Source organism: Petaurus breviceps, unplaced genomic scaffold, assembly GCF_028583685.1.
Source record: "Petaurus breviceps papuanus isolate PSGF00001 unplaced genomic scaffold, PetGlider_PUasm1.0 154, whole genome shotgun sequence".
NCBI lineage: Eukaryota > Metazoa > Chordata > Mammalia > Diprotodontia > Petauridae > Petaurus > Petaurus breviceps.
The window spans coordinates 15,818,058-15,830,872 of NW_027185715.1; the positions used below are offsets into that span (position 1 = coordinate 15,818,058).

General features: G+C 30.8%; 1 protein-coding gene across 5 annotated transcripts in view; it reads left to right on the plus strand.

Annotated features, from left to right (window-relative positions):
• CPSF6 (cleavage and polyadenylation specific factor 6) overlaps positions 1-12,471 on the plus strand; it is a 41,980-nt gene extending 29,509 nt beyond the window's left edge. For 4 of the 5 annotated variants that reach the window (XM_069081171.1, XM_069081188.1, XM_069081198.1 and 1 more), the window contains one exon: positions 7,464-12,471. The gene's annotated coding sequence lies outside the window, so the exon portion shown is untranslated. Of the gene's footprint in view, positions 1-70; positions 6,445-7,463 lie in introns of those variants that run through there. The other variant, XM_069081181.1, reaches the window with a different exon arrangement.
• The last annotated feature ends 344 nt before the right edge of the window (positions 12,472-12,815 follow it).

A 12,815-nucleotide genomic window follows, 5' to 3' on the forward strand; every position in this document is an offset into this window, starting at 1 on the left:
TCCTCATATAAATACTCTTACTGTGCATGAATATGTTAATTTGTATGATATGTGATTGATTCTTTTTTAGGGAAAAGAGGAAGATATCTTACTTCTTTAATCTAATCAAGAGGGCTCATTCTCCACTACTAAAATCTGAAAATATGTTATCCCCAGATCATTTTCATAGTTTTCATTTTCAATAAATATTTAAAGAAATTGTTTGAAATTTTCTATAAGATATAAACACCTATATACCAGATTTTCTTTTAAAAGGTTTAAAATTTCTTTTTGAGTTTTATCCCCTTAATTGTTATTGTCTGTCATGGGTAAGCATATATTTTGGTATCATTATTAGTTTGAGGATCAGCAAATGGTAACGACAAAATTAAATGCTTTTTGATAGAAAGCATATAATTTCACAATCACAAAACTTGTATGAATCATAAAAAGCTCTTTCATAATGCAAAAAAAAATATAAAAATGACTTAATTCTGATTTGTTTAGGGTGTCAGTAGATAATAAAACTTTAAAAAATTGAAGGTCCTTATTTAGCAGTTTGAAACAAAGCCTTTGGCCAGAAATCAATTTGCTTCAATGTGTCATTCATAAGCCATAACCATTGCTTGTCTTATCTTTTTTTCTGTACTTTAAAACAATTTCTTCTGTATGTGTTAAGGATATTAATAGAAGAAATGTCTCTGTATGATTCATTTTCATGTATAATTTGATTTTATATTTGTAACTAGCATTTATTCATAACATGAGAAGTGGGGAAAGGTATTTACATGGCTTATGCATGTGACATAAAGGTTACTTTTTGTTATCAATAGCATATTTGCCCTTATGTTGATGGTTGATCCATATTTAACTAAACTAAGCCCTTTCTTATCTAAGGCAACCCTGTAATAGCTTACTGTTAGTAGTAACTTGGTGCACCTGGGAAATATATTCACCATTGTCTTGATGCAGGTATCATTGTTAATGCTCAAGTTTCAAATTTTATCTAGTATAGACAGCTAGAATAGATTTTTTTTTTCCTAGCCCCTCAGATTTGTTTTCACATTTTAAAATAAGTAATCCATGAACTCTGCTGCTCTGTAGAAAGTAACCCATTTAAGTTGAATAGTGGTTACATACTTTTACCCCAACACATTAGTGGTTTTAAATTTTGCCTAGTTTTGATGTTCTTCTGTGGCCTTTTAGTTTCATAGTTACTGAAAATTCAGTTTTTTTGTGAATTCAGTATGTATGTATAGATAATGGTCAAAGCAACCCCTTTAAGGGGAGGAAAAAACAAATTACCAAGGGTTAAAAAAAAATTCCAGTCCTCATATATACATAAAGACAGAGATTTTTAAAATAAATTTACTTTTGATGTGGGTAGAAATTGAATGTTATAGCATCTTGTGAATCTGTATCTTAAAAAATATGACTTTTTTTGTCCCAAGTTTGAGAACTTGCCAAACTAACCAGGAAAAATTCCACTATATACTGTGCTGATTAATTATTGAAGTAAATTGTGACCATCATATGGCTTGTAATCCTTAATGATTTGAGTTTTGTCAATCTCATTTCAAGAATCATATTAGTAACCACATATTTCATTTATGCTCAGCTACAGGTTCTGTGTTTTAATTTCTTATTTAGATTTTGTCAGTTAACACTAAGCTTCTAGTTAACAAAAGCATAGCGATAATAAAATTTGAATACTGCTAGGATTTAATTGTTAAATTTGTTGATCCTCATTAAAGGCCTTGTGCCTGGTTATTTCTCTTTGTTTTTAAATATGTTTAATGACATTTTGAAGATATACATTCGTTTGGGCAAAAATTCCTGACATGTAAAGTCCATTGTAAATTTAAATACTTTTATATTACATTTCAACGTTAATCACCTAGGTATTTCATAATGAGGTAAATTATATTAAGCTATTAACTATGAACTGGCAAGATGTTATTGAACTCTTTTTCTTAAAATTCTGATGTATTATGCCAAAATTCCCTCATTTTATTTTTGTGCATTAATCCAGACTGAGTTGTAATATGTGCCTTCTTCTAAGGAAAAAAATTGCTTATGGATTTCTGAAATATATTGTGCTTTTTGCTGTACCAACATTATTGATTACGGATGTAAAAGTCAACTAAAAGGTTATTATGGAGCAGAGTAAAATATTTCAGCCAAAGAATTTCTTAAAAAGCAAAATTTTTAAACCCCAAACCTTAATGATAGAAATTACTGCTAAACCACTAAAAATGAGGTCTGCTGTTGACCCGCTTTGAAGCTTTTAAATTCGTGAGTCCTCTTGAGCTTTCTTGTAAGATTTTAGATGTACTTAATGGATCAGTAGCAGCCCGAAAGCCAAATGAATGGAAATTATGTATGCAAATCAAATAGCAATGGAATTTTTATAAAAGTGACACATTGATACAAAAAACAGGCATGTTTTTAATTGTTAATTTGATGGATGTCAACAAGTTGTTATTTGTCTGTCCCATCTTAATTTTTTTGTGTGTTCAAACTGTTGGTATAACATGTTAAGTACATTCACTCATTTCTCAAAATTGTGTAACTTTTTATAAAGCTATTAATAGTTTGAGGGGAAGACCTCTAATATTGTAAATTTTAGTATGTAACTGCATTGTGCTTCATTTTTGTAATTCATCAATATTCTCAAACCACTCTAAGCAAAATGTAGTATAGCGCTTGCTTTATGTAGTTTTTTTTTTTTTTAATGAGTTGTTATTAATAGTCTAAGCTTCCCTTTCTTTTCTGGATGTGAATTTCCTTTATCTTCATAAAGGAAAATATGGTGGGTCACTTAACTTTTTTCTTTTGTCTCTATTCATTTCCCTGGAAATCTCAAAAGTGATTAGCTTTATCAGGATGAGAAAGGTCAAATTACTGATATACATTTTCCTTTTGAAGGATAATTAAAAATAAATTTGATCTGAAATTCTTTTTTTAAATAGAAAAGAATAAAAAGAATGTTTGGTCTGAGTAATTCTCAGCCATATTATAGTGTAGTAATTCAGTTAATTCACAGTATATTAATTGGGAATATGGGGTCATTTACCTAAACTGGGTTGAAGTTTCTATATTTCATTTGTACTAGCTATGAAAAACAAGCATGTTATAAACAAGTTTATGGGGTGTAGCTTATTTTAGACACAAATATGATTTAGCAATGCTTTTGCTTTCTAACAATTAAAATGCTGACAGCAAATTTCACTTACTCTAGCAGTAAGTACTTTTTTGTAACATCTCTACATTATAGAATAGTGAATGTTAATTTGGGCTTTATATACTTGAGAGTAATAAAAATACAACTCCTTATTGACCTGGCAAGTTCTGACTGATCTTTGCCCTTCTGTTGCTCTAAATCAGTCTGGTTTTATCTCCAGTCATTTCTGTAAATGTGCACATGGTAAATGTTACTTTATAAGCATGTTGTAGGCGGAACAGAGCTTTAGACTTTGAGCCATGAAGAATTTACTAGTGCTGTCTGTGACCTTGGGGAAGGCACTTTTAACTTTGTGGGAGTCTCAGTTTCCTCATTTGTAAAATGAGAGGATTATATTCACTGACCCCTCAGGTGCCTTAAAGTTCTAAATTTATGATCCTAGATATTTTTGGTTTCCTAATATTTAGACTAGTTCATCTTTAAAGTTTTTCTCATTCTAGTATTCTGTACAGAGGCATGGTTGTACAAAGTTGCTAAGAACATAGCAATATAGTAAGAAACCTAATGCCTAGAAAACAGCTATAGAACAAGTTTGAAAATAATTTTTAAAAACCTGGCTTATCAGGATCAGGGGAGAAAAAGTAACTATTTTTGTATGTTTTGTCACAATTATGATGCAGTTAGATTGGAACTGGCAAACCAGAAAGAGATAGAGAAAGGGATCCATGCTCAGGAATGTTCATATTTGGTACTTAAATATTTAAAATTTTATTCAACAAACATTTTTAAAGCAATTGCTATATACAGAGCACTGTGCCAAACAAGTTTTTTCAACTCCTAAAAGCCTATTAAAAACTGCATAATCCAGCCCAGTGTTTTACATTTCATTGCATATGTGCTTTTGGTTCCCCAGATATAATAAAACTTCTGACCAATAATTGTTAAAAAGAAATTTTAGATGTCTTTGTACATTAATTATAAAATGATGGCTTGCATGAAGGTATTGTAAATATTTTGCTTATGGTGGTTTGAGAATAAGTGTAATTTTATTTTAAAAACTCATTGAATTTCCTGTTTTTATACTATTTATCAGTGACTGTGGGTTACTGCATCTCCTCACCTTCATTTCAATGTGAAACTTACTTTCACTGTTTAGTTTGTAAACTAGACTCTGTAGTTTTGTTTGAATGAGTGTTTCAGATTAATATCGAATGATTAGTTAATATTATTTAGGAAACCTAATATTGAGAACAAAAGTTTGTTTTTATAATCTGAAAGCTTGCCTGAAGGGTGGGTAGCACATTTTAAATTTACACAGTAATTCTTAGCCAATGGGGTAAGGGAGATTACATGTTAGGAGCCTTATTTGGGTGTTAGAACTGACTTTGAATATGGTTAGAATGCCAAACAGTTAGTCTGCTGCCATTGTGAGGAAATTTAGAATGTCTAGTTTAAAGGAGAGGTAAGTAAGTACTCTTCAAGAGCCAAAAGGGAAAAATCTCAAAATTGTTAGGTTTTAATAGTGGGATTTTTTTTGTATACATCTACAATAAACAGAGAATTGTTTGTATTATATATTCTCATATAAGTACATCACCATGTAGGAATTTAGACCTACAGTCCTTTTTTATTTAGAGTGTTAATAACTAAATTGAAGTACCCATTGTTTGGTATCCTCGATCTTTTCTCCTACTCCAGGACACTTTTAAGTTACTGAGAGGAAAGGAAAGGTTTAGTCATAGAGAGAGAGTTTCAGTTCCACTGAGTCGAACAAAGTCCACCATTATAATTCTTTTCTTTTTGCCATACTAAAATCTTATTTGCCACATGAAATTACCTTATTAGTTTAAAGATATCTGGATTTGTTGAGATATTTTTTAAACAGAAATTCATAATTTTTAAAATGATTGTTAAATTGTTATTTTTTATTACCAAAAAATGTAAATGAATCTTGTGTCTTTGTGTATGGACTTTAATACACTTATTCATTTCCATTTACAAACTCCTCTTATTGATTGATAAATTCCAAATTTTTCCCCTAACCTTTGTATTATAACTGCTGTCATAATCCTAGCTTTTGTAGAAAGGTCAATGACACAGTTATTATGCATGGTATAGTCATTACCAATAAGACAGTGACCTTCCTAAAATAGCACAGATGTAGAAAATATTTGGAATTTCTGTGCTCTTTTCTAATTCTTTGTTCATGTAGATGTCTACTTAATTATTTCTGAAAAGCTGTTGAATGAGTTAATGGAAATATTTGTAATTTACTTTTTAGTTCGCTTTCTTCTGAGATTCTGTGAAATTTGTATTTCTAAGTGACTAATAAATGTGTGAAGTGTTTAGAAACAAGGATTAAATACTGGAATGTTCTCTTGATTTTTTATGTTCTGTATGATTTTTTTTTTAAAGGGTTCAGGTTGGGATTAAAGTTTTTTTGTTTTTTTTTTACAATTTGATGAATTCATCTTGTTTTATATATATAGAAATTTGTACTGTGCATTTAAAGGCTTTCCCAGAAAAGTCAGGAAATAATAACACATTTAAATATCAAACAATATAAAATGCCTATCAGTGTATGTGGTAGTGTTGTGTGTGTGGAGGGGTACTAAATACATTTTCTCTTCCATGTTATTTTCCCACCCCCAAAAAAGTTGATTTTTGTTATTTAACATGTTGTCCTATCTAAACACTTGCTTTACCCAAGAATATGCAGTGTGAAGGATGAAAAAATGCAAGATAAATTCAAACTACAATTTTGGATTTAATTCATAATTGATAAACTTCTAGTTCTCTCAAAAGTTCCATAATTTAAAATGGAATAAAATAAAACACCAGAAATTCTCTAGTATCTTTTTGCACCTTGAATATAAAGTCTTCAAAAATAGCTCTGAGGACTTGGGAACTGTGTTTTAGAGAAGAAAATACAGACTGATTATTAAGTTCCAACCCCTCTATACACAAACACACATATACTTCAATAATCAGACTTATCATCATCATCATCATCATCATCATTATCATCAAACATTATTCAGTGCTAGCTTTATGGAATGCACTGGGGAGCCAAAGATGAGATAACACGCCTTAGTTTGTAAGATCTTCCAAATTAGTTGGAGAGACAAAAAGTAATTAAAATCCATTAAGGAAACTTCTCAGTAATTGGCAGGAATGTTTAATCCATTTTGTATATTAATAGTAATAAATTGCAAGTTTTGACTTAAGGAAATCCACACAGCAGAGTATTCTAAAACAAAGTCTACCTTTTTACCATTAAATATATAATCCCTATTATTCCTTCAACTCCCTTCATTATTGAAGGCATCCTTATAAGAATTTTTGAATGGTCTTTTATGGAATTATCTCTTAAATATCTGATTTTAAAATTACAAAGTATGTTGTGACTGGAAAAATTGCTTTCAGTACTTATGAAATGAAGTTGTTGAATGTTTAAACTGTTTACCTGAAATATGAAAACTTATGTAAAGGGTTCTTATTGACTTCTAAATTCATCAAATTTATGCCATTTACTTGTGAGCTTTTAAAGTCAGTAATTTAAAGTGAACATTGTAGATTTTTTAAAAATTAAATTTTGTCTAATGCTTAGCCAATAATGCCGGTTTAGAAATTTGTCGGGGTGGAATGGGGTAGAAATTTAAGTAAATGTTTTCCATTTGTATTATGTCTAAAAATTTGTATTTAGATGTCATCATATTTAGTTATTGCCCATATTGATCTCTACTTATTTACGCTTTTTGTAACATTGAGCAGCATATGATTTATAACAATTACAGATATTCTTCATGTATGTTATTAAATAAATATAATTAATATGTAAAGAATCATTTTATTTTCAGTCCAGCTTTTTAATTGTTAAATGAATTAATTTAGAATTGGTATGTAGGTGGATGAAAATATAATCAAATCATCCAACTACACATTCCTTTACTTTTGTAGTATACCTTCTTTAGGAAAAGGTCTAAATGTTTCCATCATCACAGTGAGACAGTAGCTGTTTTGTTATTGGTGCATATATGGTTTTTTAAGCCACTAAAATTTCATTTTGGGGGGAAGGAGAATGTGTTGTGGGTGAAACATGTAACTGGTGAGATGATCTGTTGATTTGAGTTTCTCTGCCAGTAGACAAACAGCTACTGTTTCCATAATGCTTATGTTGTGTTAGATTACATGATGGTGAAGTAGATGCACGACTTGTGTCTGTATAGTTAAGCCAACATTTTTTCTGTGTATTATGGGGACTAGCAAAATCTACATCACAAATTTTGACACATTACAGCTGAAGGAAGAGGAACACCTCGCAAGACAAGAAACATTCTTCATGGGGGAAAATGACGCTTGTCCAGCAGTTTGCTTCTTGTGATTGAACTGAACCTGTAAGGATTCATGGATAAAATGAACAGGAATAGATCTGAATAAAGCAAATCTGCATAAATGGTAACCAGTAGCTCTACTTTTACTTTTTATGTTGCTTAACTGTTTTATTTGAAGGAAACCTGTGTGATTTAAAAGTTATAGCTTTTGCAACTTTATTACTGGTTATATACATTTGGCCATTATAATGTGCAAGCAATTGGAAAAGTCAAGTAAATGCTTGTTTTTATAGTAGTTTGTTCTTGTTAAAAATGTTCATATGATAATGTCTGTAAACAGCACCACTTTGATTACAATAGATGTAGTGTTGTAATAAACTGTTTAATGGGGCTGATGTGTAAAGCTGTTCAAGTTATTTGATGTTTACACCTCAGGGAAAGTCTTGTGTTCAGCAATATTTGAAGATAATGTTACTATGACAACATTTATACTGTCCTTTAAAAAAAGCATCGCAATAGTTTTTGGATATGCATCAACCTAATCTTGCGTTCAGTGGATTAAACATACTAATTAAGTGTCTCTTGCACTTGATTTTGATATTAGAATAGGTGATTACACGGAGTATTTAATATTTCTATATTCTGCTTTTCTAGCTATTTTTACTTAGATGGCTTGTGAATTTACTAAATGGTATGTAAAATTGTAAAAAAAAAAACAAACTGCAGTTTGACTAACATTGTGATCCAAGTAATCCAGTCAGTGTTAGGGGTCAAAAATCTATGGGTTCAACATCTTAGTAAAACCTGTATTATCTGCCATGGTATGCAACTTAATTAAAATGTATAAAGGAGCATTTAATTGTAAACCATTAACGTTGAAGAAACAACCTGGCAATTGAGGTGCTGCCATTGTTTGCAGATTTATTTCTGAAAAAGGTGCTTTTGGTGTATTTTGAAGCCATAGAGAGTATATATACAGCTGTGCACCAGATACATGTGAGTAAAGAGAGCCTTAGTTTTGATTTTTCAAATAAGGTGGATTTTTTTCATGAGCATAATGTTTTCTTAAGATACTAGGTTTTATTCTCACCTATTTCTGATATGTACATCCTCTCTCCCGTTATTAGGGAATATATACATACGTTAGTCTTTTACATTCATTGCAGCCTGTTGATTCATGATACAAAATTTAATCATCTGAGATTTTTGCAAAGCCTACCCTAAAAAAATGTTAATGTGACTTAACAAAGGTATGTTTCTAAAACACCTGGCTCTCATGACCTATCAGATTTGGAAAAAATGGCAAAAAAAAAAAAATTACCTTTGTTCTGCATTAGCAGAATGTTACCTTAATTAGATTTTTGTTTATGGAAATCACTCACTAGAATACAGTATAAATATCTAATGATTCATCCAGAAATGTGTCTTGTCCTTAAAACTGCCTAAGAGAGTTGGCTTTTGTTTTTAGTGTAAGTTTTAAGGCCTCAGGGGCTTAATTAAATAGTGGGACCCTCTCCAATGACACAGATTTGTGTTAGTTTTTACTGAGAACTTGTGTAATGTGCAGCTGCAAACCACTGGCTTTGATCCCTTAAACACCAGATCATTTCCTCCCAAATCGCCTTTTATTTTGGGAATTTTCCATATATTCTTAACCATTTTTATTTTAATATTTTTTTTGTGACTGGAATGTTCATGCATGGGATCATTGATGTTTGTCAAAATTTTACTATCAGAAGTAATTTTTATATATTTCTTTAATTTTGTTTAAAAGTGATGCTTCCTTTTAAAAAAAATGTAACTTGGAAGATGTATTAAGGTTATGTGATTTTTATTTTCCTAGTTTGTGTGTAGGGGTTTCAAATAGTTTTGATGTTGTTTCTTTGTTAAAATATTCCAAATACATAATGGGAATTGATACTGAATATATACCTATTGCAAGGGAGTAGTTAATATTAAAAGGACATCTCACAGGTAAGTTTTAAAGTGTCTGTAAAAATAGAATTTTGTCTTAATATTAAAATGGAATCATAAAGATCAAAACATTTTACAAGTATTTACATGAAAGCTTATACATATTTTAGTCTTCATTACATATTTGGCAAGAGATCTCTGCTAATGCACTATCAGTTTTCACCCCCACTTTGTCTTAAGATGGCTTTTGTGCTGTGGGCAGAGTGTACCAAATGTTTCAGAATTGCTAATTCATTATCTTAAGTAATTGTTGCTGGAAAGAAGTCCACTTTGGTTTACAGTTGAATTGTGTCAGATAACCCTCATTTACTACCTAGTTTCTCATGAATGTATTGGATGAATGTTCTCTTTAATTATTTCCTCCATCTCCTTCTCAATTCTATTTATGGACTAGTCAAATTATCTCATCAACTCTAATGTTATTGAAAACTGTTTTCTTGTTTTTGCATATAAAAAGAATCCAAAGAGGTCAGCCCTTTTGTAGACACCAAAAACAAAATATTCCAGAGCCTTTCATTGTTTCTTGATTCATAATTGTAAAGAATGTGGTTTTAAGCTTTAGTTTAATTTGAAAATAATAGTGCTTGTTAATCTTAAACAGTCAGAATGCTGTTGGCCAGTTTGATTACTGTTGTAGCACCTGGATGGTACCTTATTTGCTATTTGAGCATTATTTGATTAAGTGTGCGATACGATTTTCAGTTTGGGTTTTTTTTTTTTAACAGTGTCATCAAATTGCAAATGCTTTTTGGCTTGTGGAATTTGGTTAGGTAAAATACGTGTCAAAGGGTAACATTCATTTATATTTTTGTTTCATTCTGTATCCCTTTACAAAGGTGGTTCTTAATTAATTGAAATTCTGAGAACCATTCAAAAAAAGGTATGTGAAATAGCTAAGATTATAATTTTTAATTAGTCTCCTGTGGAGAATGTTTCTTTACTTGTCATTAAAGGTCAGTTATTTCTGAATAAACGTGAAGGCTTTAATAGAAAGCTGCACAATCTTTTATCATGAAGGGGTATTCAAAGGAGAAGGCTTCTCCCTCTATCCCCCATGTATTTAAATGTGCCAATAAACTAAACATGCACATCATTTTAAAAGAAGAGATGCTGCTGATAGGCCTTTCTGTTGAGAGTACTCCCAACATTTTGGCTGTCATACCTGAATGATCATTACATTTTCTGTACTTTGTAAGAAAAGAAGTCTTTTTTTTTTTTCTGTTTAAGCTTCAACTTAAGTTATTTAAAGAGGACATTAATGTTGTGGTTTCATTTTTGGGAATACATTGTCGATGTTCTCACAGTTTTAAGAAGACTGTATTTTTAAAATTGGTTATAATGACTAGTTGCATCCCTACATCCTCTGTAAATGTTTTTCCCAGTTGTATGTGGATAACTACAGACATATGTTGTATATATTTGCCGTTTATGGTAAAAGTATATGTAGTGACTTTCAGAAAGAATTTCTGATTTCCTATTCCTACAATAATTAATGTATTTCCTTGTCACCTTTTCAAAAATAATGCCTTTAAAATTTTTTTAATACAAATTGACTCTTGGAAGCCTTAGACTAGTTTCTTATACAATGAACATTATACAAAAGAATCGAGTAAATTGAAATGTGGCCTTAAGTGTAGCATTTATGTTTCTGATGTAAAATATCTGACATTAGACCAATTGAAATATTCATTGTTAAAAATTCAAACTATCTTAAAGTGGTAGAAAATATGAAGAAAGAACTTGTCTAGGCTTCTGGGAGGAAATTCTTATACTTGTCTTTCCTAGCATTGGGAAGAAGCAACGTGGATTTTTATGAATATTCAAAATATTCAGGTAATTGTGTTATACTTATCCTACTTGGATTGATTTAGTGTTTGTCTTAACCATTGTTTCTTATTTAGAACTTTGGGTGGTTGATGTTTGATATTTCATTGTGCAACAATTGAAACTGCTTATTTTTTCTATGTGGGAAATATACACTTGGTATAGATAGAGATATAAAAGTCTGTTGATCTGATAATACTACAGGACTTCTACTCCATTGGGCATTTGTGAATGGAAATCTTTAAGAATCTGATTTCAGGTAGAACCAATTTGAATGAAGCCACGAGAGTTCCAAAAAGGCAACTTAATGTTATTAAATATGACCAAGTTTCCACATGGCTATATCATATAACTTCATTTTGAATTGTCTCATTGTTAGTATTTTATCAATAGGTAGATGCCTGCAGTTCGTGTAAAGGATGTCTTTGAACACTGGTTCTTATTGTCACACTGTTACTGCATAATATGCGTAATCCTCCTTGGTGTTCCGTGTTAACATGATTTGAAAATATAATGGTAAATTCATTTTGCTTGTTGGTATGTTTCACAGAGAAACTTATAGTACTCAGGTGGTAAATAAAGGGAGAGGATCTTTTGTAGTAAATAATCATTTTAAGGGATACATCTAATACTGATGGCTAGCCTTAAAAGTTACCTGTTTATCATTATATTGTCACCTTGACCCAGGTTGTATAGCCAACTGTTTGTGGTACTGTACAACCATATCAGATTTTTGTGTGATTTCTGTTAGAAAGCCCCTAACAAAAAATTGTACCCCGTGTAACCAGTGTCTATTTGAATTCCTGAATAAGAGTTTGTAAATACCAGCAGGCCAAAGAAAGTCATGTTATCTTTAGCTATTGAATATATGGTGACTTCATAAGATATCTGTGCAAAGGTAAGGTGGTATTTCATCAAATGGACATCATTTAATGTCGTGTTCAGGTGAACTAGACTTTAAGGTTAGCTTCTTTGAAATCTCATTCCATTTTAAAAAAGTGTTTGTAGTTGGAATTTTGTGTTAATTGTCCACTTTCCATCTTTACTTTTCTTTTTTTTTGCATTTAGGTGACTGTTCAGCAGTTTGCTATATGGCCTTTGTTGGCCTTAAACTGCAGTAGTAACAAGCATGGTATTTATCTTGTATTAAAAAATAAAATACAGTTTTGATAAATACTTTGCAGTCTGTCCTTTTTAGTTTTTCTTGTAACATTATTTTGTAAATTCATAAATAATTCATACACTACTCATTGCATAGTAAAACGAAGAAGTAAAATTACGCTGTATCAAAAGTAAGATTATTTCATACAAGGACTGCTACTATTGGAAGGCCATTTGGTATAGTAGAGAGTTAACTGGACTAGGAATTGGGATACTTAGTTTTTTAGTCCATGATTTAATACTAAACCCGTCTGTGGGCAACTCAGTTCATATTGCTGTCCTAGCTCTCAAAAGTCTATTATCCTACTTTACATATATTTCTTAACAGTCACCTAAAAAGCTTATAGGCAGAATGAAAG